Here is a 21650-nt window from a genome sequence, read left to right on the forward strand (position 1 = left end):
TGCAATACTATCGCGGGGCCCACAATGCACGACGAATGACAAAAGCCCGGTTTTTTCACGGTTCCCATTCAGTAATGACAATCGTGCCGCAAATGGTCCGAGTATCCGGCGCGTTGTTTGCGTTTGTCTCGCCGAAACGACAAATGGAATTTGCAAATACGATATCGAAATAAAATATTAATAAAATTGGGGTGCAACACGAGGACTTCCCAGGAGGTCACCCATCCTAGGACTACTCCCGCCCATGCACACTTAACTTCGGAGTTCTGATGGGATCCGGTGCATTAGTGCTGGTATGATCGCACCCGTTTAATTCATGCTCGCTTAGATCTTTATGCACTATCTTGCTCCCCTCCATTAATTGTTTTAGATTTGAAAAAACTGTGTATGCAGCCTTCCTCCCTTGGTAACCGTGCACAAGCTCCTACGTGAGCAGAGTGTTTGCATTTCAGATCTGCCGCACCCCCGGATAGATGCAATACTATCGCGGGGCCCACAATGCATGACGAAAGCCGAAAGCCCGGTTCTTGCATCGTTGCCATTCAGTAATGACGATCGTGCCGCAAATGGTCCGAGTATCCGACGCATTGTTTCCAGTTGTCTCCCAGAAACAACAAATGGAATTTGCAAATACAAATCAAAATAAAATATTAATAAAATTGGGGTGCAACACGAGGACTTCCAAGGAGGTCACCCATCCTAGTACTACTCTCGCCCAAGCACGCTTAACTTCGGAGTTCTGATGGGATCCGGTGCATTAGTGCTGGTATGATCGCACCCGTTTAATTCATGCTCGCTTAGATCTTTATGCACTATCTTGCTCCCCTCCATTAATTGTTTTAGATTTGAAAAAACTGTGTATGCAGCCTTCCTCCCTTGGTAACCGTGCACAAGCTCCTACGTGAGCAGAGTGTTTGTATTTCAGATCTGCCGCACCCCCGGATAGATGCAATACTATCGCGGGGCCCACAATGCATGACGAATGCCGAAAGCCCGGTTCTTGCATCGTTGCCATTCAGTAATGACGATCGTGCCGCAAATGGTCCGAGTATCCGACGCATTGTTTCCAGTTGTCTCCCAGAAACAACAAATGGAATTTGCAAATACAAATCAAAATAAAATATTAATAAAATTGGGGTGCAACACGAGGACTTCCCAGGAGGTCACCCATCCTAGTACTACTCTCGCCCAAGCACGCTTAACTTCGGAGTTCTTATGGGATCCGGTGCATTAGTGCTGGTATGATCGCACCCGTTTAATTCATGCTCGCTTAGATCTTTATGCACTATCTTGCTCCCCTCCATTAATTGTTTTAGACTTGAAAAAAACTGTGTATGCAGCCTTCCTCCCTTGGTAACCGTGCACAAGCTCTTACGTGAGCAGAGTGTTTGCTTTTTAGATCTGCCGCACCCCCGGATAGATGCAATACTATCGCGGGGCCCACAATGCACGACGAATGCCAAAAGCCTGGTTTTTTCACGGTTCCCATTCAGTAATGACAATCGTGCCGCAAATGGTCCGAGTATCCGGCGCGTTGTTTGCGTTTGTCTCGCCGAAACGACAAATGGAATTTGCAAATTCGATATCGAAATAAAATATTAATAAAATTGGGGTGCAACACGAGGACTTCCAAGGAGGTCACCCATCCTAGGACTACTCCCGCCCATGCACACTTAACTTCGGAGTTCTGATGGGATCCGGTGCATTAGTGCTGGTATGATCGCACCCGTTTAATTCATGCTCGCTTAGATCTTTATGCACTATCTTGCTCCCCTCCATTAATTGTTTTAGATTTGAAAAAACTGTGTATGCAGCCTTCCTCCCTTGGTAACCGTGCACAAGCTCCTACGTGAGCAGAGTGTTTGCATTTCAGATCTGCCGCACCCCCGGAAAGATGCAATACTATCGCGGGGCCCACAATGCATGACGAATGCCGAAAGCCCGGTTCTTGCATCGTTGCCATTCAGTAATGACGATCGTGCCGCAAATGGTCCGAGTATCCGACGCATTGTTTCCAGTTGTCTCCCAGAAACAACAAATGGAATTTGCAAATACAAATCAAAATAAAATATTAATAAAATTGGGGTGCAACACGAGGACTTCCAAGGAGGTCACCCATCCTAGTACTACTCTCGCCCAAGCACGCTTAACTTCGGAGTTCTGATGGGATCCGGTGCATTAGTGCTGGTATGATCGCACCCGTTTAATTCATGCTCGCTTAGATCTTTATGCACTATCTTGCTCCCCTCCATTAATTGTTTTAGATTTGAAAAAACTGTGTATGCAGCCTTCCTCCCTTGGTAACCGTGCACAAGCTCCTACGTGAGCAGAGTGTTTGTATTTCAGATCTGCCGCACCCCCGGATAGATGCAATACTATCGCGGGGCCCACAATGCATGACGAATGCCGAAAGCCCGGTTCTTGCATCGTTGCCATTCAGTAATGACGATCGTGCCGCAAATGGTCCGAGTATCCGACGCATTGTTTCCAGTTGTCTCCCAGAAACAACAAATGGAATTTGCAAATACAAATCAAAATAAAATATTAATAAAATTGGGGTGCAACACGAGGACTTCCCAGGAGGTCACCCATCCTAATACTACTCTCGCCCAAGCACGCTTAACTTCGGAGTTCTTATGGGATCCGGTGCATTAGTGCTGGTATGATCGCACCCGTTTAATTCATGCTCGCTTAGATCTTTATGCACTATCTTGCTCCCCTCCATTAATTGTTTTAGACTTGAAAAAAACTGTGTATGCAGCCTTCCTCCCTTGGTAACCGTGCACAAGCTCTTACGTGAGCAGAGTGTTTGCTTTTTAGATCTGCCGCACCCCCGGATAGATGCAATACTATCGCGGGGCCCACAATGCACGACGAATGCCAAAAGCCTGGTTTTTTCACGGTTCCCATTCAGTAATGACAATCGTGCCGCAAATGGTCCGAGTATCCGGCGCGTTGTTTGCGTTTGTCTCGCCGAAACGACAAATGGAATTTGCAAATACGATATCGAAATAAAATATTAATAAAATTGGGGTGCAACACGAGGACTTCCAAGGAGGTCACCCATCCTAGGACTACTCCCGCCCATGCACACTTAACTTCGGAGTTCTGATGGGATCCGGTGCATTAGTGCTGGTATGATCGCACCCGTTTAATTCATGCTCGCTTAGATCTTTATGCACCATCTTGCTCCCCTCCATTAATTGTTTTAGATTTGAAAAAACTGTGTATGCAGCCTTCCTCCCTTGGTAACCGTGCACAAGCTCCTACGTGAGCAGAGTGTTTGCATTTCAGATCTGCCGCACCCCCGGATAGATGCAATACTATCGCGGGGCCCACAATGCATGACGAATGCCGAAAGCCCGGTTCTTGCATCGTTGCCATTCAGTAATGACGATCGTGCCGCAAATTGTCCGAGTATCCGACGCATTGTTTCCAGTTGTCTCCCAGAAACAACAAATGGAATTTGCAAATACAAATCAAAATAAAATATTAATAAAATTGGGGTACAACACGAGGACTTCCCAGGAGGTCACCCATCCTAGTACTACTCTCGCCCAAGCACGCTTAACTTCGGAGTTCTGATGGGATCCGGTGCATTAGTGCTGGTATGATCGCACCCGTTTAATTCATGCTCGCTTAGATCTTTATGCACTATCTTGCTCCCCTCCATTAATTGTTTTAGATTTGAAAAAACTGTGTATGCAGCCTTCCTCCCTTGATAACCGTGCACAAGTTCCTACGTGAGCAGAGTGTTTGTATTTCAGATCTGCCGCACCCCCGGATAGATGCAATACTATCGCGGGGCCCACAATGCAGGACGAATGCCGAAAGCCAGGTTCTTGCATCGTTGCCATTCAGTAATGACGATCGTGCCGCAAATGGTCCGAGTATCCGACGCATTGTTTCCAGTTGTCTCCCAGAAACAACAAATGGAATTTGCAAATACAAATCAAAATAAAATATTAATAAAATTGGGGTGCAACACGAGGACTTCCCAGGAGGTCACCCATCCTAGTACTACTCTCGCCCAAGCACGCTTAACTTCAGAGTTCTGATGGGATCCGGTGCATTAGTGCTGGTATGATCGCACCCGTTTAATTCATGCTCGCTTAGATCTTTATGCACTATCTTGCTCCCCTCCATTAATTGTTTTAGACTTGAAAAAAACTGTGTATGCAGCCTTCCTCCCTTGGTAACCGTGCACAAGCTCTTACGTGAGCAGAGTGTTTGCTTTTTAGATCTGCCGCACCCCCGGATAGATGCAATACTATCGCGGGGCCCACAATGCACGACGAATGCCAAAAGCCCGGTTTTTTCACGGTTCCCATTCAGTAATGACAATCGGGCCGCAAATGGTCCGAGTATCCGGCGCGTTGTTTGCGTTTGTCTCGCCGAAACGACAAATGGAATTTGCAAATACGATATCGAAATAAAATATTAATAAAATTGGGGTGCAACACGAGGACTTCCCAGGAGGTCACCCATCCTAGGACTACTCCCGCCCATGCACACTTAACTTCGGAGTTCTGATGGGATCCGGTGCATTAGTGCTGGTATGATCGCACCCGTTTAATTCATGCTCGCTTAGATCTTTATGCACTATCTTGCTCCCCTCCATTAATTGTTTTAGATTTGAAAAAACTGTGTATGCAGCCTTCCTCCCTTGGTAACCGTGCACAAGCTCCTACGTGAGCAGAGTGTTTGCATTTCAGATCTGCCGCACCCCCGGATAGATGCAATACTATCGCGGGGCCCACAATGCATGACGAATGCCGAAAGCCCGGTTCTTGCATCGTTGCCATTCAGTAATGACGATCGTGCCGCAAATGGTCCGAGTATCCGACGCATTGTTTCCAGTTGTCTCCCAGAAACAACAAATGGAATTTGCAAATACAAATCAAAATAAAATATTAATAAAATTGGGGTGCAACACGAGGACTTCCAAGGAGGTCACCCATCCTAGTACTACTCTCGCCCAAGCACGCTTAACTTCGGAGTTCTGATGGGATCCGGTGCATTAGTGCTGGTATGATCGCACCCGTTTAATTCATGCTCGCTTAGATCTTTATGCACTATCTTGCTCCCCTCCATTAATTGTTTTAGATTTGAAAAAACTGTGTATGCAGCCTTCCTCCCTTGGTAACCGTGCACAAGCTCCTACGTGAGCAGAGTGTTTGTATTTCAGATCTGCCGCACCCCCGGATAGATGCAATACTATCGCGGGGCCCTCAATGCATGACGAATGCCGAAAGCCCGGTTCTTGCATCGTTGCCATTCAGTAATGACGATCGTGCCGCAAATGGTCCGAGTATCCGACGCATTGTTTCCAGTTGTCTCCCAGAAACAACAAATGGAATTTGCAAATACAAATCAAAATAAAATATTAATAAAATTGGGGTGCAACACGAGGACTTCCCAGGAGGTCACCCATCCTAGTACTACTCTCGCCCAAGCACGCTTAACTTCGGAGTTCTTATGGGATCCGGTGCATTAGTGCTGGTATGATCGCACCCGTTTAATTCATGCTCGCTTAGATCTTTATGCACTATCTTGCTCCCCTCCATTAATTGTTTTAGACTTGAAAAAAACTGTGTATGCAGCCTTCCTCCCTTGGTAACCGTGCACAAGCTCTTACGTGAGCAGAGTGTTTGCTTTTTAGATCTGCCGCACCCCCGGATAGATGCAATACTATCGCGGGGCCCACAATGCACGACGAATGCCAAAAGCCTGGTTTTTTCACGGTTCCCATTCAGTAATGACAATCGTGCCGCAAATGGTCCGAGTATCCGGCGCGTTGTTTGCGTTTGTCTCGCCGAAACGACAAATGGAATTTGCAAATACGATATCGAAATAAAATATTAATAAAATTGGGGTGCAACACGAGGACTTCCCAGGAGGTCACCCATCCTAGGACTACTCCCGCCCATGCACACTTAACTTCGGAGTTCTGATGGGATCCGATGCATTAGTGCTAGTATGATCGCACCCGGTTAATTCATGCTCGCTTAGATCTTTATGCACTATCTTGCTCCCCTCCATTAATTGTTTTAGACTTGAAAAAACTGTGTATGCAGCCTTCCTCCCTTGGTAACCGTGCACAAGCTCCTACGTGAGCAGAGTGTTTGCTTTTCAGATCTGCCGCACCCCCGGATAGATGCAATACTATCGCGGGGCCCACAATGCACGACGAATGCCAAAAGCCCGGTTTTTGCACGGTTCCCATTCAGTAATGACGATCGTGCCGCAAATGGTCCGAGTATCCGGCGCGTTGTTTGAGTTTGTCTCGCCGAAACGACAAATGGAATTTGCAAATACGATATCGAAATAAAATATTAATAAAATTAGGGTGAAACACAAGGACTTCCGAGGAGGTCACCCATCCTAATACTACTCTCGCCCAAGCACACTTAACTTCGGAGTTCTGATGAGATCCGGTGCATTAGTGCTGGTATGATAGCACCCGTTTAATTCATGCTCGCTTAGATCTTTATGACCTATCTTGCTCCCTTCCATTAATTGTTTTAGATTTGAAAAAAATGTGTATGCAGCCTCTTTCCCTTGGTAACCGTGCACAAGCTCCTACGTGAGCGGAGTGTTTGTTTTTCAGATCTGCCGCACCTCCGGATAGATGCAATAGTATCGCGGGGCCCACAATGCATGACGAATGCCGAAAGCCCGGTTCTTGCATCGTGGCTATTCAGTAATGACGATCGTGCCGCAAATGGTCCGAGTATCCGACGCATTGTTTCCAGTATCTCCCAGAAACAACAAATGGAATTTGCAAATACAAATCAAAATAAAATATTAATAAAATTGGGGTGCAACACGAGGACTTCCCAGGAGGTCACCCATCCTAGTACTACTCTCGCCCAAGCACGCTTAACTTCAGAGTTCTGATGGGATCCGGTGCATTAGTGCTGGTATGATCGCACCCGTTTAATTCATGCTCGCTTAGATCTTTATGCACTATCTTGCTCCCCTCCATTAATTGTTTTAGACTTGAAAAAACTGTGTATGCAGCCTTCCTCCCTTGGTAACCGTGCACAAGCTCTTACGTGAGCAGAGTGTTTGCTTTTTAGATCTGCCGCACCCCCGGATAGATGCAATACTATCGCGGGGCCCACAATGCACGACGAATGCCAAAAGCCCGGTTTTTGCACGGTTCTCATTTAGTAATGACGATCGTGCCGCAAATGGTCCGAGTATCCGGCGCGTTGTTTGCGTTTGTCTCGCCGAAACGACAAATGGAATATGCAAATACGATATCGAAATAAAATATTAATAAAATTGGGGTGCAACACGAGGACTTCCCAGGAGGTCACCCATCCTAGGACTACTCCCGCCCATGCACACTTAACTTCGGAGTTCTGATGGGATCCGGTGCATTAGTGCTGGTATGATCGCACCCGTTTAATTCATGCTCGCTTAGATCTTTATGCACTATCTTGCTCCCCTCCATTAATTGTTTTAGATTTGAAAAAACTGTGTATGCAGCCTTCCTCCCTTGGTAACCGTGCACAAGCTCCTACGTGAGCAGAGTGTTTGCATTTCAGATCTGCCGCACCCCCGGATAGATGCAATACTATCGCGGGGCCCACAATGCATGACGAATGCCGAAAGCCCGGTTCTTGCATCGTTGCCATTCAGTAATGACGATCGTGCCGCAAATGGTCCGAGTATCCGACGCATTGTTTCTAGTTGTCTCCTAGAAACAACAAATGGAATTTGCAAATACAAATCAAAATAAAATATTAATAAAATTGGGGTGCAACACGAGGACTTCCCAGGAGGTCACCCATCCTAGTACTACTCTCGCCCAAGCATGCTTAACTTCGGAGTTCTGATGGGATCCGGTGCATTAGTGCTGGAATGATCGCACCCGTTTAATTCATGCTCGCTTAGATCTTTATGCACTATCTTGCTCCCCTCCATTAATTGTTTTAGATTTGAAAAAACTGTGTATGCAGCCTTCCTCCCTTGGTAACCGTGCACAAGCTCCTACGTGAGCAGAGTGTTTGTATTTCAGATCTGCCGCACCCCCGGATAGATGCAATACTATCGCGGGGCCCACAATGCATGACGAATGCCGAAAGCCCGGTTCTTGCATCGTTGCCATTCAGTAATGACGATCGTGCCGCAAATGGTCCGAGTATCCGACGCATTGTTTCCAGTTGTCTCCCAGAAACAACAAATGGAATTTGCAAATACAAATCAAAATAAAATATTAATAAAATTGGGGTGCAACACGAGGACTTCCCAGGAGGTCACCCATCCTAGTACTACTCTCGCCCAAGCACGCTTAACTTCGGAGTTCTTATGGGATCCGGTGCATTAGTGCTGGTATGATCGCACCCGTTTAATTCATGCTCGCTTAGATCTTTATGCACTATCTTGCTCCCCTCCATTAATTGTTTTAGACTTGAAAAAAACTGTGTATGCAGCCTTCCTCCCTTGGTAACCGTGCACAAGCTCTTACGTGAGCAGAGTGTTTGCTTTTTAGATCTGCCGCACCCCCGGATAGATGCAATACTATCGTGGGGCCCACAATGCACGACGAATGCCAAAAGCCTGGTTTTTTCACGGTTCCCATTCAGTAATGACAATCGTGCCGCAAATGGTCCGAGTATCCGGCGCGTTGTTTGCGTTTGTCTCGCCGAAACGACAAATGGAATTTGCAAATACGATATCGAAATAAAATATTAATAAAATTGGGGTGCAACACGAGGACTTCCAAGGAGGTCACCCATCCTAGGACTACTCCCGCCCATGCACACTTAACTTCGGAGTTCTGATGGGATCCGGTGCATTAGTGCTGGTATGATCGCACCCGTTTAATTCATGCTCGCTTAGATCTTTATGCACCATCTTGCTCCCCTCCATTAATTGTTTTAGATTTGAAAAAACTGTGTATGCAGCCTTCCTCCCTTGGTAACCGTGCACAAGCTCCTACGTGAGCAGAGTGTTTGCATTTCAGATCTGCCGCACCCCCGGATAGATGCAATACTATCGCGGGGCCCACAATGCATGACGAATGCCGAAAGCCCGGTTCTTGCATCGTTGCCATTCAGTAATGACGATCGTGCCGCAAATTGTCCGAGTATCCGACGCATTGTTTCCAGTTGTCTCCCAGAAACAACAAATGGAATTTGCAAATACAAATCAAAATAAAATATTAATAAAATTGGGGTACAACACGAGGACTTCCCAGGAGGTCACCCATCCTAGTACTACTCTCGCCCAAGCACGCTTAACTTCGGAGTTCTGATGGGATCCGGTGCATTAGTGCTGGTATGATCGCACCCGTTTAATTCATGCTCGCTTAGATCTTTATGCACTATCTTGCTCCCCTCCATTAATTGTTTTAGATTTGAAAAAACTGTGTATGCAGCCTTCCTCCCTTGATAACCGTGCACAAGTTCCTACGTGAGCAGAGTGTTTGTATTTCAGATCTGCCGCACCCCCGGATAGATGCAATACTATCGCGGGGCCCACAATGCATGACGAATGCCGAAAGCCAGGTTCTTGCATCGTTGCCATTCAGTAATGACGATCGTGCCGCAAATGGTCCGAGTATCCGACGCATTGTTTCCAGTTGTCTCCCAGAAACAACAAATGGAATTTGCAAATACAAATCAAAATAAAATATTAATAAAATTGGGGTGCAACACGAGGACTTCCCAGGAGGTCACCCATCCTAGTACTACTCTCGCCCAAGCACGCTTAACTTCGGAGTTCTGATGGGATCCGGTGCATTAGTGCTGGTATGATCGCACCCGTTTAATTCATGCTCGCTTAGATCTTTATGCACTATCTTGCTCCCCTCCATTAATTGTTTTAGACTTGAAAAAAACTGTGTATGCAGCCTTCCTCCCTTGGTAACCGTGCACAAGCTCTTACGTGAGCAGAGTGTTTGCTTTTTAGATCTGCCGCACCCCCGGATAGATGCAATACTATCGCGGGGCCCACAATGCACGACGAATGCCAAAAGCCCGGTTTTTTCACGGTTCCCATTCAGTAATGACAATCGGGCCGCAAATGGTCCGAGTATCCGGCGAGTTGTTTGCGTTTGTCTCGCCGAAACGACAAATGGAATTTGCAAATACGATATCGAAATAAAATATTAATAAAATTGGGGTGCAACACGAGGACTTCCCAGGAGGTCACCCATCCTAGGACTACTCCCGCCCATGCACACTTAACTTCGGAGTTCTGATGGGATCCGGTGCATTAGTGCTGGTATGATCGCACCCGTTTAATTCATGCTCGCTTAGATCTTTATGCACTATCTTGCTCCCCTCCATTAATTGTTTTAGATTTGAAAAAACTGTGTATGCAGCCTTCCTCCCTTGGTAACCGTGCACAAGCTCCTACGTGAGCAGAGTGTTTGCATTTCAGATCTGCCGCACCCCCGGATAGATGCAATACTATCGCGGGGCCCACAATGCATGACGAATGCCGAAAGCCCGGTTCTTGCATCGTTGCCATTCAGTAATGACGATCGTGCCGCAAATGGTCCGAGTATCCGACGCATTGTTTCCAGTTGTCTCCCAGAAACAACAAATGGAATTTGCAAATACAAATCAAAATAAAATATTAATAAAATTGGGGTGCAACACGAGGACTTCCAAGGAGGTCACCCATCCTAGTACTACTCTCGCCCAAGCACGCTTAACTTCGGAGTTCTGATGGGATCCGGTGCATTAGTGCTGGTATGATCGCACCCGTTTAATTCATGCTCGCTTAGATCTTTATGCACTATCTTGCTCCCCTCCATTAATTGTTTTAGATTTGAAAAAACTGTGTATGCAGCCTTCCTCCCTTGGTAACCGTGCACAAGCTCCTACGTGAGCAGAGTGTTTGTATTTCAGATCTGCCGCACCCCCGGATAGATGCAATACTATCGCGGGGCCCTCAATGCATGACGAATGCCGAAAGCCCGGTTCTTGCATCGTTGCCATTCAGTAATGACGATCGTGCCGCAAATGGTCCGAGTATCCGACGCATTGTTTCCAGTTGTCTCCCAGAAACAACAAATGGAATTTGCAAATACAAATCAAAATAAAATATTAATAAAATTGGGGTGCAACACGAGGACTTCCCAGGAGGTCACCCATCCTAGTACTACTCTCGCCCAAGCACGCTTAACTTCGGAGTTCTGATGGGATCCGGTGCATTAGTGCTGGTATGATCGCACCCGTTTAATTCATGCTCGCTTAGATCTTTATGCACTATCTTGCTCCCCTCCATTAATTGTTTTAGACTTGAAAAAAACTGTGTATGCAGCCTTCCTCCCTTGGTAACCGTGCACAAGCTCTTACGTGAGCAGAGTGTTTGCTTTTTAGATCTGCCGCACCCCCGGATAGATGCAATACTATCGCGGGGCCCACAATGCACGACGAATGCCAAAAGCCCGGTTTTTTCACGGTTCCCATTCAGTAATGACAATCGGGCCGCAAATGGTCCGAGTATCCGGCGCGTTGTTTGCGTTTGTCTCGCCGAAACGACAAATGGAATTTGCAAATACGATATCGAAATAAAATATTAATAAAATTGGGGTGCAACACGAGGACTTCCCAGGAGGTCACCCATCCTAGGACTACTCCCGCCCATGCACACTTAACTTCGGAGTTCTGATGGGATCCGGTGCATTAGTGCTGGTATGATCGCACCCGTTTAATTCATGCTCGCTTAGATCTTTATGCACTATCTTGCTCCCCTCCATTAATTGTTTTAGATTTGAAAAAACTGTGTATGCAGCCTTCCTCCCTTGGTAACCGTGCACAAGCTCCTACGTGAGCAGAGTGTTTGCATTTCAGATCTGCCGCACCCCCGGATAGATGCAATACTATCGCGGGGCCCACAATGCATGACGAATGCCGAAAGCCCGGTTCTTGCATCGTTGCCATTCAGTAATGACGATCGTGCCGCAAATGGTCCGAGTATCCGACGCATTGTTTCCAGTTGTCTCCCAGAAACAACAAATGGAATTTGCAAATACAAATCAAAATAAAATATTAATAAAATTGGGGTGCAACACGAGGACTTCCAAGGAGGTCACCCATCCTAGTACTACTCTCGCCCAAGCACGCTTAACTTCGGAGTTCTGATGGGATCCGGTGCATTAGTGCTGGTATGATCGCACCCGTTTAATTCATGCTCGCTTAGATCTTTATGCACTATCTTGCTCCCCTCCATTAATTGTTTTAGATTTGAAAAAACTGTGTATGCAGCCTTCCTCCCTTGGTAACCGTGCACAAGCTCCTACGTGAGCAGAGTGTTTGTATTTCAGATCTGCCGCACCCCCGGATAGATGCAATACTATCGCGGGGCCCTCAATGCATGACGAATGCCGAAAGCCCGGTTCTTGCATCGTTGCCATTCAGTAATGACGATCGTGCCGCAAATGGTCCGAGTATCCGACGCATTGTTTCCAGTTGTCTCCCAGAAACAACAAATGGAATTTGCAAATACAAATCAAAATAAAATATTAATAAAATTGGGGTGCAACACGAGGACTTCCCAGGAGGTCACCCATCCTAGTACTACTCTCGCCCAAGCACGCTTAACTTCAGAGTTCTGATGGGATCCGGTGCATTAGTGCTGGTATGATCGCACCCGTTTAATTCATGCTCGCTTAGATCTTTATGCACTATCTTGCTCCCCTCCATTAATTGTTTTAGACTTGAAAAAACTGTGTATGCAGCCTTCCTCCCTTGGTAACCGTGCACAAGCTCTTACGTGAGCAGAGTGTTTGCTTTTTAGATCTGCCGCACCCCCGGATAGATGCAATACTATCGCGGGGCCCACAATGCACGACGAATGCCAAAAGCCCGGTTTTTGCACGGTTCTCATTCAGTAATGACGATCGTGCCGCAAATGGTCCGAGTATCCGGCGCGTTGTTTGCGTTTGTCTCGCCGAAACGACAAATGGAATATGCAAATACGATATCGAAATAAAATATTAATAAAATTGGGGTGCAACACGAGGACTTCCCAGGAGGTCACCCATCCTAGGACTACTCCCGCCCATGCACACTTAACTTCGGAGTTCTGATGGGATCCGGTGCATTAGTGCTGGTATGATCGCACCCGTTTAATTCATGCTCGCTTAGATCTTTATGCACTATCTTGCTCCCCTCCATTAATTGTTTTAGATTTGAAAAAACTGTGTATGCAGCCTTCCTCCCTTGGTAACCGTGCACAAGCTCCTACGTGAGCAGAGTGTTTGCATTTCAGATCTGCCGCACCCCCGGATAGATGCAATACTATCGCGGGGCCCACAATGCATGACGAATGCCGAAAGCCCGGTTCTTGCATCGTTGCCATTCAGTAATGACGATCGTGCCGCAAATGGTCCGAGTATCCGACGCATTGTTTCCAGTTGTCTCCCAGAAACAACAAATGGAATTTGCAAATACAAATCAAAATAAAATATTAATAAAATTGGGGTGCAACACGAGGACTTCCCAGGAGGTCACCCATCCTAGTACTACTCTCGCCCAAGCACGCTTAACTTCGGAGTTCTTATGGGATCCGGTGCATTAGTGCTGGTATGATCGCACCCGTTTAATTCATGCTCGCTTAGATCTTTATGCACTATCTTGCTCCCCTCCATTAATTGTTTTAGACTTGAAAAAAACTGTGTATGCAGCCTTCCTCCCTTGGTAACCGTGCACAAGCTCTTACGTGAGCAGAGTGTTTGCTTTTTAGATCTGCCGCACCCCCGGATAGATGCAATACTATCGCGGGGCCCACAATGCACGACGAATGCCAAAAGCCTGGTTTTTTCACGGTTCCCATTCAGTAATGACAATCGTGCCGCAAATGGTCCGAGTATCCGGCGCGTTGTTTGCGTTTGTCTCGCCGAAACGACAAATGGAATTTGCAAATACGATATCGAAATAAAATATTAATAAAATTGGGGTGCAACACGAGGACTTCCCAGGAGGTCACCCATCCTAGGACTACTCCCGCCCATGCACACTTAACTTCGGAGTTCTGATGGGATCCGATGCATTAGTGCTAGTATGATCGCACCCGGTTAATTCATGCTCGCTTAGATCTTTATGCACTATCTTGCTCCCCTCCATTAATTGTTTTAGACTTGAAAAAACTGTGTATGCAGCCTTCCTCCCTTGGTAACCGTGCACAAGCTCCTACGTGAGCAGAGTGTTTGCTTTTCAGATCTGCCGCACCCCCGGATAGATGCAATACTATCGCGGGGCCCACAATGCACGACGAATGCCAAAAGCCCGGTTTTTGCACGGTTCCCATTCAGTAATGACGATCGTGCCGCAAATGGTCCGAGTATCCGGCGCGTTGTTTGAGTTTGTCTCGCCGAAACGACAAATGGAATTTGCAAATACGATATCGAAATAAAATATTAATAAAATTAGGGTGAAACACAAGGACTTCCGAGGAGGTCACCCATCCTAATACTACTCTCGCCCAAGCACACTTAACTTCGGAGTTCTGATGAGATCCGGTGCATTAGTGCTGGTATGATAGCACCCGTTTAATTCATGCTCGCTTAGATCTTTATGACCTATCTTGCTCCCTTCCATTAATTGTTTTAGATTTGAAAAAAATGTGTATGCAGCCTCTTTCCCTTGGTAACCGTGCACAAGCTCCTACGTGAGCGGAGTGTTTGTTTTTCAGATCTGCCGCACCTCCGGATAGATGCAATAGTATCGCGGGGCCCACAATGCATGACGAATGCCGAAAGCCCGGTTCTTGCATCGTGGCTATTCAGTAATGACGATCGTGCCGCAAATGGTCCGAGTATCCGACGCATTGTTTCCAGTATCTCCCAGAAACAACAAATGGAATTTGCAAATACAAATCAAAATAAAATATTAATAAAATTGGGGTGCAACACGAGGACTTCCCAGGAGGTCACCCATCCTAGTACTACTCTCGCCCAAGCACGCTTAACTTCAGAGTTCTGATGGGATCCGGTGCATTAGTGCTGGTATGATCGCACCCGTTTAATTCATGCTCGCTTAGATCTTTATGCACTATCTTGCTCCCCTCCATTAATTGTTTTAGACTTGAAAAAACTGTGTATGCAGCCTTCCTCCCTTGGTAACCGTGCACAAGCTCTTACGTGAGCAGAGTGTTTGCTTTTTAGATCTGCCGCACCCCCGGATAGATGCAATACTATCGCGGGGCCCACAATGCACGACGAATGCCAAAAGCCCGGTTTTTGCACGGTTCTCATTCAGTAATGACGATCGTGCCGCAAATGGTCCGAGTATCCGGCGCGTTGTTTGCGTTTGTCTCGCCGAAACGACAAATGGAATATGCAAATACGATATCGAAATAAAATATTAATAAAATTGGGGTGCAACACGAGGACTTCCCAGGAGGTCACCCATCCTAGGACTACTCCCGCCCATGCACACTTAACTTCGGAGTTCTGATGGGATCCGGTGCATTAGTGCTGGTATGATCGCACCCGTTTAATTCATGCTCGCTTAGATCTTTATGCACTATCTTGCTCCCCTCCATTAATTGTTTTAGATTTGAAAAAACTGTGTATGCAGCCTTCCTCCCTTGGTAACCGTGCACAAGCTCCTACGTGAGCAGAGTGTTTGCATTTCAGATCTGCCGCACCCCCGGATAGATGCAATACTATCGCGGGGCCCACAATGCATGACGAATGCCGAAAGCCCGGTTCTTGCATCGTTGCCATTCAGTAATGACGATCGTGCCGCAAATGGTCCGAGTATCCGACGCATTGTTTCCAGTTGTCTCCCAGAAACAACAAATGGAATTTGCAAATACAAATCAAAATAAAATATTAATAAAATTGGGGTGCAACACGAGGACTTCCCAGGAGGTCACCCATCCTAGTACTACTCTCGCCCAAGCACGCTTAACTTCGGAGTTCTTATGGGATCCGGTGCATTAGTGCTGGTATGATCGCACCCGTTTAATTCATGCTCGCTTAGATCTTTATGCACTATCTTGCTCCCCTCCATTAATTGTTTTAGACTTGAAAAAAACTGTGTATGCAGCCTTCCTCCCTTGGTAACCGTGCACAAGCTCTTACGTGAGCAGAGTGTTTGCTTTTTAGATCTGCCGCACCCCCGGATAGATGCAATACTATCGCGGGGCCCACAATGCACGACGAATGCCAAAAGCCTGGTTTTTTCACGGTTCCCATTCAGTAATGACAATCGTGCCGCAAATGGTCCGAGTATCCGGCGCGTTGTTTGCGTTTGTCTCGCCGAAACGACAAATGGAATTTGCAAATACGATATCGAAATAAAATATTAATAAAATTGGGGTGCAACACGAGGACTTCCCAGGAGGTCACCCATCCTAGGACTACTCCCGCCCATGCACACTTAACTTCGGAGTTCTGATGGGATCCGATGCATTAGTGCTAGTATGATCGCACCCGGTTAATTCATGCTCGCTTAGATCTTTATGCACTATCTTGCTCCCCTCCATTAATTGTTTTAGACTTGAAAAAACTGTGTATGCAGCCTTCCTCCCTTGGTAACCGTGCACAAGCTCCTACGTGAGCAGAGTGTTTGCTTTTCAGATCTGCCGCACCCCCGGATAGATGCAATACTATCGCGGGGCCCACAATGCACGACGAATGCCAAAAGCCCGGTTTTTGCACGGTTCCCATTCAGTAATGACGATCGTGCCGCAAATGGTCCGAGTATCCGGCGCGTTGTTTGAGTTTGTCTCGCCGAAACGACAAATGGAATTTGCAAATACGATATCGAAATAAAATATTAATAAAATTAGGGTGAAACACAAGGACTTCCGAGGAGGTCACCCATCCTAATACTACTCTCGCCCAAGCACACTTAACTTCGGAGTTCTGATGAGATCCGGTGCATTAGTGCTGGTATGATAGCACCCGTTTAATTCATGCTCGCTTAGATCTTTATGACCTATCTTGCTCCCTTCCATTAATTGTTTTAGATTTGAAAAAAATGTGTATGCAGCCTCTTTCCCTTGGTAACCGTGCACAAGCTCCTACGTGAGCGGAGTGTTTGTTTTTCAGATCTGCCGCACCTCCGGATAGATGCAATAGTATCGCGGGGCCCACAATGCATGACGAATGCCGAAAGCCCGGTTCTTGCATCGTGGCCATTCAGTAATGACGATCGTGCCGCAAATGGTCCGAGTATCCGACGCATTGTTTCCAGTATCTCCCAGAAACAACAAATGGAATTTGCAAATACAAATCAAAATAAAATATTAATAAAATTGGGGTGCAACACGAGGACTTCCCAGGAGGTCACCCATCCTAGTACTACTCTCGCCCAAGCACGCTTAACTTCAGAGTTCTGATGGGATCCGGTGCATTAGTGCTGGTATGATCGCACCCGTTTAATTCATGCTCGCTTAGATCTTTATGCACTATCTTGCTCCCCTCCATTAATTGTTTTAGACTTGAAAAAACTGTGTATGCAGCCTTCCTCCCTTGGTAACCGTGCACAAGCTCTTACGTGAGCAGAGTGTTTGCTTTTTAGATCTGCCGCACCCCCGGATAGATGCAATACTATCGCGGGGCCCACAATGCACGACGAATGCCAAAAGCCCGGTTTTTGCACGGTTCTCATTCAGTAATGACGATCGTGCCGCAAATGGTCCGAGTATCCGGCGCGTTGTTTGCGTTTGTCTCGCCGAAACGACAAATGGAATATGCAAATACGATATCGAAATAAAATATTAATAAAATTGGGGTGCAACACGAGGACTTCCCAGGAGGTCACCCATCCTAGGACTACTCCCGCCCATGCACACTTAACTTCGGAGTTCTGATGGGATCCGGTGCATTAGTGCTGGTATGATCGCACCCGTTTAATTCATGCTCGCTTAGATCTTTATGCACTATCTTGCTCCCCTCCATTAATTGTTTTAGATTTGAAAAAACTGTGTATGCAGCCTTCCTCCCTTGGTAACCGTGCACAAGCTCCTACGTGAGCAGAGTGTTTGCATTTCAGATCTGCCGCACCCCCGGATAGATGCAATACTATCGCGGGGCCCACAATGCATGACGAATGCCGAAAGCCCGGTTCTTGCATCGTTGCCATTCAGTAATGACGATCGTGCCGCAAATGGTCCGAGTATCCGACGCATTGTTTCCAGTTGTCTCCCAGAAACAACAAATGGAATTTGCAAATACAAATCAAAATAAAATATTAATAAAATTGGGGTGCAACACGAGGACTTCCCAGGAGGTCACCCATCCTAGTACTACTCTCGCCCAAGCACGCTTAACTTCGGAGTTCTGATGGGATCCGGTGCATTAGTGCTGGTATGATCGCACCCGTTTAATTCATGCTCGCTAAGATCTTTATGCACTATCTTGCTCCCCTCCATTAATTGTTTTAGATTTGAAAAAACTGTGTATGCAGCCTTCCTCCCTTGGTAACCGTGCACAAGTTCCTACGTGAGCAGAGTGTTTGTATTTCAGATCTGCCGCACCCCCGGATAGATGCAATACTATCGCGGGGCCCACAATGCATGACGAATGCCGAAAGCCCGGTTCTTGCATCGTTGCCATTCAGTAATGACGATCGTGCCGCAAATGGTCCGAGTATCCGACGCATTGTTTCCAGTTGTCTCCCAGAAACAACAAATGGAATTTGCAAATACAAATCAAAATAAAATATTAATAAAATTGGGGTGCAACACGAGGACTTCCCAGGAGGTCACCCATCCTAGTACTACTCTCGCCCAAGCACGCTTAACTTCGGAGTTCTGATGGGATCCGGTGCATTAGTGCTGGTATGATCGCACCCGTTTGATTCATGCTCGCTTAGATCTTTATGCACTATCTTGCTCCCCTCCATTAATTGTTTTAGACTTGAAAAAAACTGTGTATGCAGCCTTCCTCCCTTGGTAACCGTGCACAAGCTCTTACGTGAGCAGAGTGTTTGCTTTTTAGATCTGCCGCACCCCCGGATAGATGCAATACTATCGCGGGGCCCACAATGCACGACGAATGACAAAAGCCCGGTTTTTTCACGGTTCCCATTCAGTAATGACAATCGTGCCGCAAATGGTCCGAGTATCCGGCGCGTTGTTTGCGTTTGTCTCGCCGAAACGACAAATGGAATTTGCAAATACGATATCGAAATAAAATATTAATAAAATTGGGGTGCAACACGAGGACTTCCCAGGAGGTCACCCATCCTAGGACTACTCCCGCCCATGCACACTTAACTTCGGAGTTCTGATGGGATCCGGTGCATTAGTGCTGGTATGATCGCACCCGTTTAATTCATGCTCGCTTAGATCTTTATGCACTATCTTGCTCCCCTCCATTAATTGTTTTAGACTTGAAAAAAACTGTGTATGCAGCCTTCCTCCCTTGGTAACCGTGCACAAGCTCTTACGTGAGCAGAGTGTTTGCTTTTTAGATCTGCCGCACCCCCGGATAGATGCAATACTATCGCGGGGCCCACAATGCACGACGAATGCCAAAAGCCTGGTTTTTTCACGGTTCCCATTCAGTAATGACAATCGTGCCGCAAATGGTCCGAGTATCCGGCGCGTTGTTTGCGTTTGTCTCGCCGAAACGACAAATGGAATTTGCAAATACGATATCGAAATAAAATATTAATAAAATTGGGGTGCAACACGAGGACTTCCAAGGAGGTCACCCATCCTAGGACTACTCCCGCCCATGCACACTTAACTTCGGAGTTCTGATGGGATCCGGTGCATTAGTGCTGGTATGATCGCACCCGTTTAATTCATGCTCGCTTAGATCTTTATGCACTATCTTGCTCCCCTCCATTAATTGTTTTAGATTTGAAAAAACTGTGTATGCAGCCTTCCTCCCTTGGTAACCGTGCACAAGCTCCTACGTGAGCAGAGTGTTTGCATTTCAGATCTGCCGCACCCCCGGATAGATGCAATACTATCGCGGGGCCCACAATGCATGACGAATGCCGAAAGCCCGGTTCTTGCATCGTTGCCATTCAGTAATGACGATCGTGCCGCAAATTGTCCGAGTATCCGACGCATTGTTTCCAGTTGTCTCCCAGAAACAACAAATGGAATTTGCAAATACAAATCAAAATAAAATATTAATAAAATTGGGGTACAACACGAGGACTTCCCAGGAGGTCACCCATCCTAGTACTACTCTCGCCCAAGCACGCTTAACTTCGGAGTTCTGATGGGATCCGGTGCATTAGTGCTGGTATGATCGCACCCGTTTAATTCATGCTCGCTTAGATCTTTATGCACTATCTTGCTCCCCTCCATTAATTGTTTTAGATTTGAAAAAACTGTGTATGCAGCCTTCCTCCCTTGATAACCGTGCACAAGTTCCTACGTGAGCAGAGTGTTTGTATTTCAGATCTGCCGCACCCCCGGATAGATGCAATACTATCGCGGGGCCCACAATGCATGACGAATGCCGAAAGCCAGGTTCTTGCATCGTTGCCATTCAGTAATGACGATCGTGCCGCAAATGGTCCGAGTATCCGACGCATTGTTTCCAGTTGTCTCCCAGAAACAACAAATGGAATTTGCAAATACAAATCAAAATAAAATATTAATAAAATTGGGGTGCAACACGAGGACTTCCCAGGAGGTCACCCATCCTAGTACTACTCTCGCCCAAGCACGCTTAACTTCGGAGTTCTGATGGGATCCGGTGCATTAGTGCTGGTATGATCGCACCCGTTTAATTCATGCTCGCTTAGATCTTTATGCACTATCTTGCTCCCCTCCATTAATTGTTTTAGACTTGAAAAAAACTGTGTATGCAGCCTTCCTCCCTTGGTAACCGTGCACAAGCTCTTACGTGAGCAGAGTGTTTGCTTTTTAGATCTGCCGCACCCCCGGATAGATGCAATACTATCGCGGGGCCCACAATGCACGACGAATGCCAAAAGCCCGGTTTTTTCACGGTTCCCATTCAGTAATGACAATCGGGCCGCAAATGGTCCGAGTATCCGGCGCGTTGTTTGCGTTTGTCTCGCCGAAACGACAAATGGAATTTGCAAATACGATATCGAAATAAAATATTAATAAAATTGGGGTGCAACACGAGGACTTCCCAGGAGGTCACCCATCCTAGGACTACTCCCGCCCATGCACACTTAACTTCGGAGTTCTGATGGGATCCGGTGCATTAGTGCTGGTATGATCGCACCCGTTTAATTCATGCTCGCTTAGATCTTTATGCACTATCTTGCTCCCCTCCATTAATTGTTTTAGATTTGAAAAAACTGTGTACGCATCCTTCCTCCCTTGGTAACCGTGCACAAGCTCCTACGTGAGCAGAGTGTTTGCATTTCAGATCTGCCGCACCCCCGGATAGATGCAATACTATCGCGGGGCCCACAATGCATGACGAATGCCGAAAGCCCGGTTCTTGCATCGTTGCCATTCAGTAATGACGATCGTGCCTCAAATGGTCCGAGTATCCGACGCATTGTTTCCAGTTGTCTCCCAGAAACAACAAATGGAATTTGCAAATACAAATCAAAATAAAATATTAATAAAATTGGGGTGCAACACGAGGACTTCCAAGGAGGTCACCCATCCTAGTACTACTCTCGCCCAAGCACGCTTAACTTCGGAGTTCTGATGGGATCCGGTGCATTAGTGCTGGTATGATCGCACCCGTTTAATTCATGCTCGCTTAGATCTTTATG

The 21650-nt window shown here is 46.6% G+C and overlaps 43 non-coding genes and 3 pseudogenes across 43 annotated transcripts; all 46 read right to left on the reverse strand.

Annotated features, from left to right (window-relative positions):
* Positions 1-188: 188 nt before the first annotated feature.
* On the reverse strand, positions 189-307 carry LOC148797301 (5S ribosomal RNA). The gene has a single exon (XR_016074099.1). It is a non-coding gene; the product is annotated as a 5S ribosomal RNA (ribosomal RNA).
* A 354-nt stretch (positions 308-661) lies between these two features.
* LOC148797302 (5S ribosomal RNA) lies at positions 662-780 on the reverse strand. Its single transcript, XR_016071931.1, has one exon. It is a non-coding gene; the product is annotated as a 5S ribosomal RNA (ribosomal RNA).
* A 354-nt stretch (positions 781-1134) lies between these two features.
* On the reverse strand, positions 1135-1253 carry LOC148797303 (5S ribosomal RNA). The gene has a single exon (XR_016071266.1). It is a non-coding gene; the product is annotated as a 5S ribosomal RNA (ribosomal RNA).
* Positions 1254-1609: 356 nt separating this feature from the next.
* Positions 1610-1728, reverse strand: LOC148797304 (5S ribosomal RNA). Its single transcript, XR_016069123.1, has one exon. It is a non-coding gene; the product is annotated as a 5S ribosomal RNA (ribosomal RNA).
* Positions 1729-2082: 354 nt separating this feature from the next.
* Positions 2083-2201, reverse strand: LOC148797305 (5S ribosomal RNA). Its single transcript, XR_016071932.1, has one exon. It is a non-coding gene; the product is annotated as a 5S ribosomal RNA (ribosomal RNA).
* Positions 2202-2555: 354 nt separating this feature from the next.
* LOC148797306 (5S ribosomal RNA) lies at positions 2556-2674 on the reverse strand. The gene has a single exon (XR_016072650.1). It is a non-coding gene; the product is annotated as a 5S ribosomal RNA (ribosomal RNA).
* A 356-nt stretch (positions 2675-3030) lies between these two features.
* Positions 3031-3149, reverse strand: LOC148797307 (5S ribosomal RNA). Its single transcript, XR_016069124.1, has one exon. It is a non-coding gene; the product is annotated as a 5S ribosomal RNA (ribosomal RNA).
* A 354-nt stretch (positions 3150-3503) lies between these two features.
* On the reverse strand, positions 3504-3622 carry LOC148797308 (5S ribosomal RNA). Its single transcript, XR_016071688.1, has one exon. It is a non-coding gene; the product is annotated as a 5S ribosomal RNA (ribosomal RNA).
* A 354-nt stretch (positions 3623-3976) lies between these two features.
* LOC148797309 (5S ribosomal RNA) lies at positions 3977-4095 on the reverse strand. The gene has a single exon (XR_016071409.1). It is a non-coding gene; the product is annotated as a 5S ribosomal RNA (ribosomal RNA).
* A 356-nt stretch (positions 4096-4451) lies between these two features.
* LOC148797310 (5S ribosomal RNA) lies at positions 4452-4570 on the reverse strand. The gene has a single exon (XR_016074100.1). It is a non-coding gene; the product is annotated as a 5S ribosomal RNA (ribosomal RNA).
* A 354-nt stretch (positions 4571-4924) lies between these two features.
* On the reverse strand, positions 4925-5043 carry LOC148797311 (5S ribosomal RNA). The gene has a single exon (XR_016071933.1). It is a non-coding gene; the product is annotated as a 5S ribosomal RNA (ribosomal RNA).
* Positions 5044-5397: 354 nt separating this feature from the next.
* On the reverse strand, positions 5398-5516 carry LOC148797312 (5S ribosomal RNA). The gene has a single exon (XR_016071267.1). It is a non-coding gene; the product is annotated as a 5S ribosomal RNA (ribosomal RNA).
* A 356-nt stretch (positions 5517-5872) lies between these two features.
* Positions 5873-5991, reverse strand: LOC148797313 (5S ribosomal RNA). The gene has a single exon (XR_016070202.1). It is a non-coding gene; the product is annotated as a 5S ribosomal RNA (ribosomal RNA).
* A 355-nt stretch (positions 5992-6346) lies between these two features.
* Positions 6347-6465, reverse strand: LOC148797314 (5S ribosomal RNA; annotated as a pseudogene).
* Positions 6466-6818: 353 nt separating this feature from the next.
* LOC148797315 (5S ribosomal RNA) lies at positions 6819-6937 on the reverse strand. Its single transcript, XR_016071411.1, has one exon. It is a non-coding gene; the product is annotated as a 5S ribosomal RNA (ribosomal RNA).
* Positions 6938-7292: 355 nt separating this feature from the next.
* On the reverse strand, positions 7293-7411 carry LOC148797316 (5S ribosomal RNA). The gene has a single exon (XR_016074101.1). It is a non-coding gene; the product is annotated as a 5S ribosomal RNA (ribosomal RNA).
* Positions 7412-7765: 354 nt separating this feature from the next.
* LOC148797317 (5S ribosomal RNA) lies at positions 7766-7884 on the reverse strand. Its single transcript, XR_016073508.1, has one exon. It is a non-coding gene; the product is annotated as a 5S ribosomal RNA (ribosomal RNA).
* A 354-nt stretch (positions 7885-8238) lies between these two features.
* LOC148797318 (5S ribosomal RNA) lies at positions 8239-8357 on the reverse strand. The gene has a single exon (XR_016071268.1). It is a non-coding gene; the product is annotated as a 5S ribosomal RNA (ribosomal RNA).
* A 356-nt stretch (positions 8358-8713) lies between these two features.
* On the reverse strand, positions 8714-8832 carry LOC148797319 (5S ribosomal RNA). Its single transcript, XR_016069125.1, has one exon. It is a non-coding gene; the product is annotated as a 5S ribosomal RNA (ribosomal RNA).
* A 354-nt stretch (positions 8833-9186) lies between these two features.
* Positions 9187-9305, reverse strand: LOC148797320 (5S ribosomal RNA). Its single transcript, XR_016071689.1, has one exon. It is a non-coding gene; the product is annotated as a 5S ribosomal RNA (ribosomal RNA).
* Positions 9306-9659: 354 nt separating this feature from the next.
* Positions 9660-9778, reverse strand: LOC148797321 (5S ribosomal RNA). Its single transcript, XR_016074343.1, has one exon. It is a non-coding gene; the product is annotated as a 5S ribosomal RNA (ribosomal RNA).
* Positions 9779-10134: 356 nt separating this feature from the next.
* Positions 10135-10253, reverse strand: LOC148797322 (5S ribosomal RNA). The gene has a single exon (XR_016074103.1). It is a non-coding gene; the product is annotated as a 5S ribosomal RNA (ribosomal RNA).
* Positions 10254-10607: 354 nt separating this feature from the next.
* On the reverse strand, positions 10608-10726 carry LOC148797323 (5S ribosomal RNA). Its single transcript, XR_016071934.1, has one exon. It is a non-coding gene; the product is annotated as a 5S ribosomal RNA (ribosomal RNA).
* A 354-nt stretch (positions 10727-11080) lies between these two features.
* Positions 11081-11199, reverse strand: LOC148797324 (5S ribosomal RNA). The gene has a single exon (XR_016074354.1). It is a non-coding gene; the product is annotated as a 5S ribosomal RNA (ribosomal RNA).
* Positions 11200-11555: 356 nt separating this feature from the next.
* LOC148797325 (5S ribosomal RNA) lies at positions 11556-11674 on the reverse strand. The gene has a single exon (XR_016074105.1). It is a non-coding gene; the product is annotated as a 5S ribosomal RNA (ribosomal RNA).
* A 354-nt stretch (positions 11675-12028) lies between these two features.
* LOC148797326 (5S ribosomal RNA) lies at positions 12029-12147 on the reverse strand. The gene has a single exon (XR_016071935.1). It is a non-coding gene; the product is annotated as a 5S ribosomal RNA (ribosomal RNA).
* Positions 12148-12501: 354 nt separating this feature from the next.
* Positions 12502-12620, reverse strand: LOC148797327 (5S ribosomal RNA). Its single transcript, XR_016071412.1, has one exon. It is a non-coding gene; the product is annotated as a 5S ribosomal RNA (ribosomal RNA).
* A 355-nt stretch (positions 12621-12975) lies between these two features.
* On the reverse strand, positions 12976-13094 carry LOC148797328 (5S ribosomal RNA). The gene has a single exon (XR_016074106.1). It is a non-coding gene; the product is annotated as a 5S ribosomal RNA (ribosomal RNA).
* A 354-nt stretch (positions 13095-13448) lies between these two features.
* Positions 13449-13567, reverse strand: LOC148797329 (5S ribosomal RNA). Its single transcript, XR_016071269.1, has one exon. It is a non-coding gene; the product is annotated as a 5S ribosomal RNA (ribosomal RNA).
* Positions 13568-13923: 356 nt separating this feature from the next.
* Positions 13924-14042, reverse strand: LOC148797330 (5S ribosomal RNA). Its single transcript, XR_016070203.1, has one exon. It is a non-coding gene; the product is annotated as a 5S ribosomal RNA (ribosomal RNA).
* Positions 14043-14397: 355 nt separating this feature from the next.
* LOC148797331 (5S ribosomal RNA) lies at positions 14398-14516 on the reverse strand (annotated as a pseudogene).
* A 353-nt stretch (positions 14517-14869) lies between these two features.
* LOC148797332 (5S ribosomal RNA) lies at positions 14870-14988 on the reverse strand. The gene has a single exon (XR_016071413.1). It is a non-coding gene; the product is annotated as a 5S ribosomal RNA (ribosomal RNA).
* Positions 14989-15343: 355 nt separating this feature from the next.
* Positions 15344-15462, reverse strand: LOC148797333 (5S ribosomal RNA). The gene has a single exon (XR_016074107.1). It is a non-coding gene; the product is annotated as a 5S ribosomal RNA (ribosomal RNA).
* A 354-nt stretch (positions 15463-15816) lies between these two features.
* Positions 15817-15935, reverse strand: LOC148797334 (5S ribosomal RNA). The gene has a single exon (XR_016071270.1). It is a non-coding gene; the product is annotated as a 5S ribosomal RNA (ribosomal RNA).
* Positions 15936-16291: 356 nt separating this feature from the next.
* On the reverse strand, positions 16292-16410 carry LOC148797335 (5S ribosomal RNA). Its single transcript, XR_016070204.1, has one exon. It is a non-coding gene; the product is annotated as a 5S ribosomal RNA (ribosomal RNA).
* A 355-nt stretch (positions 16411-16765) lies between these two features.
* Positions 16766-16884, reverse strand: LOC148797336 (5S ribosomal RNA; annotated as a pseudogene).
* A 353-nt stretch (positions 16885-17237) lies between these two features.
* Positions 17238-17356, reverse strand: LOC148797337 (5S ribosomal RNA). Its single transcript, XR_016071414.1, has one exon. It is a non-coding gene; the product is annotated as a 5S ribosomal RNA (ribosomal RNA).
* A 355-nt stretch (positions 17357-17711) lies between these two features.
* LOC148797338 (5S ribosomal RNA) lies at positions 17712-17830 on the reverse strand. Its single transcript, XR_016074109.1, has one exon. It is a non-coding gene; the product is annotated as a 5S ribosomal RNA (ribosomal RNA).
* Positions 17831-18184: 354 nt separating this feature from the next.
* Positions 18185-18303, reverse strand: LOC148797339 (5S ribosomal RNA). Its single transcript, XR_016074365.1, has one exon. It is a non-coding gene; the product is annotated as a 5S ribosomal RNA (ribosomal RNA).
* A 354-nt stretch (positions 18304-18657) lies between these two features.
* LOC148797340 (5S ribosomal RNA) lies at positions 18658-18776 on the reverse strand. Its single transcript, XR_016074376.1, has one exon. It is a non-coding gene; the product is annotated as a 5S ribosomal RNA (ribosomal RNA).
* Positions 18777-19132: 356 nt separating this feature from the next.
* On the reverse strand, positions 19133-19251 carry LOC148797341 (5S ribosomal RNA). The gene has a single exon (XR_016074110.1). It is a non-coding gene; the product is annotated as a 5S ribosomal RNA (ribosomal RNA).
* A 356-nt stretch (positions 19252-19607) lies between these two features.
* LOC148797342 (5S ribosomal RNA) lies at positions 19608-19726 on the reverse strand. Its single transcript, XR_016069127.1, has one exon. It is a non-coding gene; the product is annotated as a 5S ribosomal RNA (ribosomal RNA).
* A 354-nt stretch (positions 19727-20080) lies between these two features.
* Positions 20081-20199, reverse strand: LOC148797343 (5S ribosomal RNA). Its single transcript, XR_016071691.1, has one exon. It is a non-coding gene; the product is annotated as a 5S ribosomal RNA (ribosomal RNA).
* A 354-nt stretch (positions 20200-20553) lies between these two features.
* LOC148797344 (5S ribosomal RNA) lies at positions 20554-20672 on the reverse strand. Its single transcript, XR_016074387.1, has one exon. It is a non-coding gene; the product is annotated as a 5S ribosomal RNA (ribosomal RNA).
* A 356-nt stretch (positions 20673-21028) lies between these two features.
* Positions 21029-21147, reverse strand: LOC148797345 (5S ribosomal RNA). Its single transcript, XR_016074111.1, has one exon. It is a non-coding gene; the product is annotated as a 5S ribosomal RNA (ribosomal RNA).
* Positions 21148-21501: 354 nt separating this feature from the next.
* On the reverse strand, positions 21502-21620 carry LOC148797346 (5S ribosomal RNA). The gene has a single exon (XR_016071937.1). It is a non-coding gene; the product is annotated as a 5S ribosomal RNA (ribosomal RNA).
* Positions 21621-21650: the final 30 nt, after the last annotated feature.

Source organism: Nelumbo nucifera, chromosome 4 (assembly GCF_055504915.1).
Source record: "Nelumbo nucifera cultivar China Antique chromosome 4, China Antique-T2T, whole genome shotgun sequence".
Classification (NCBI taxonomy): Eukaryota; Viridiplantae; Streptophyta; class Magnoliopsida; order Proteales; family Nelumbonaceae; genus Nelumbo; species Nelumbo nucifera.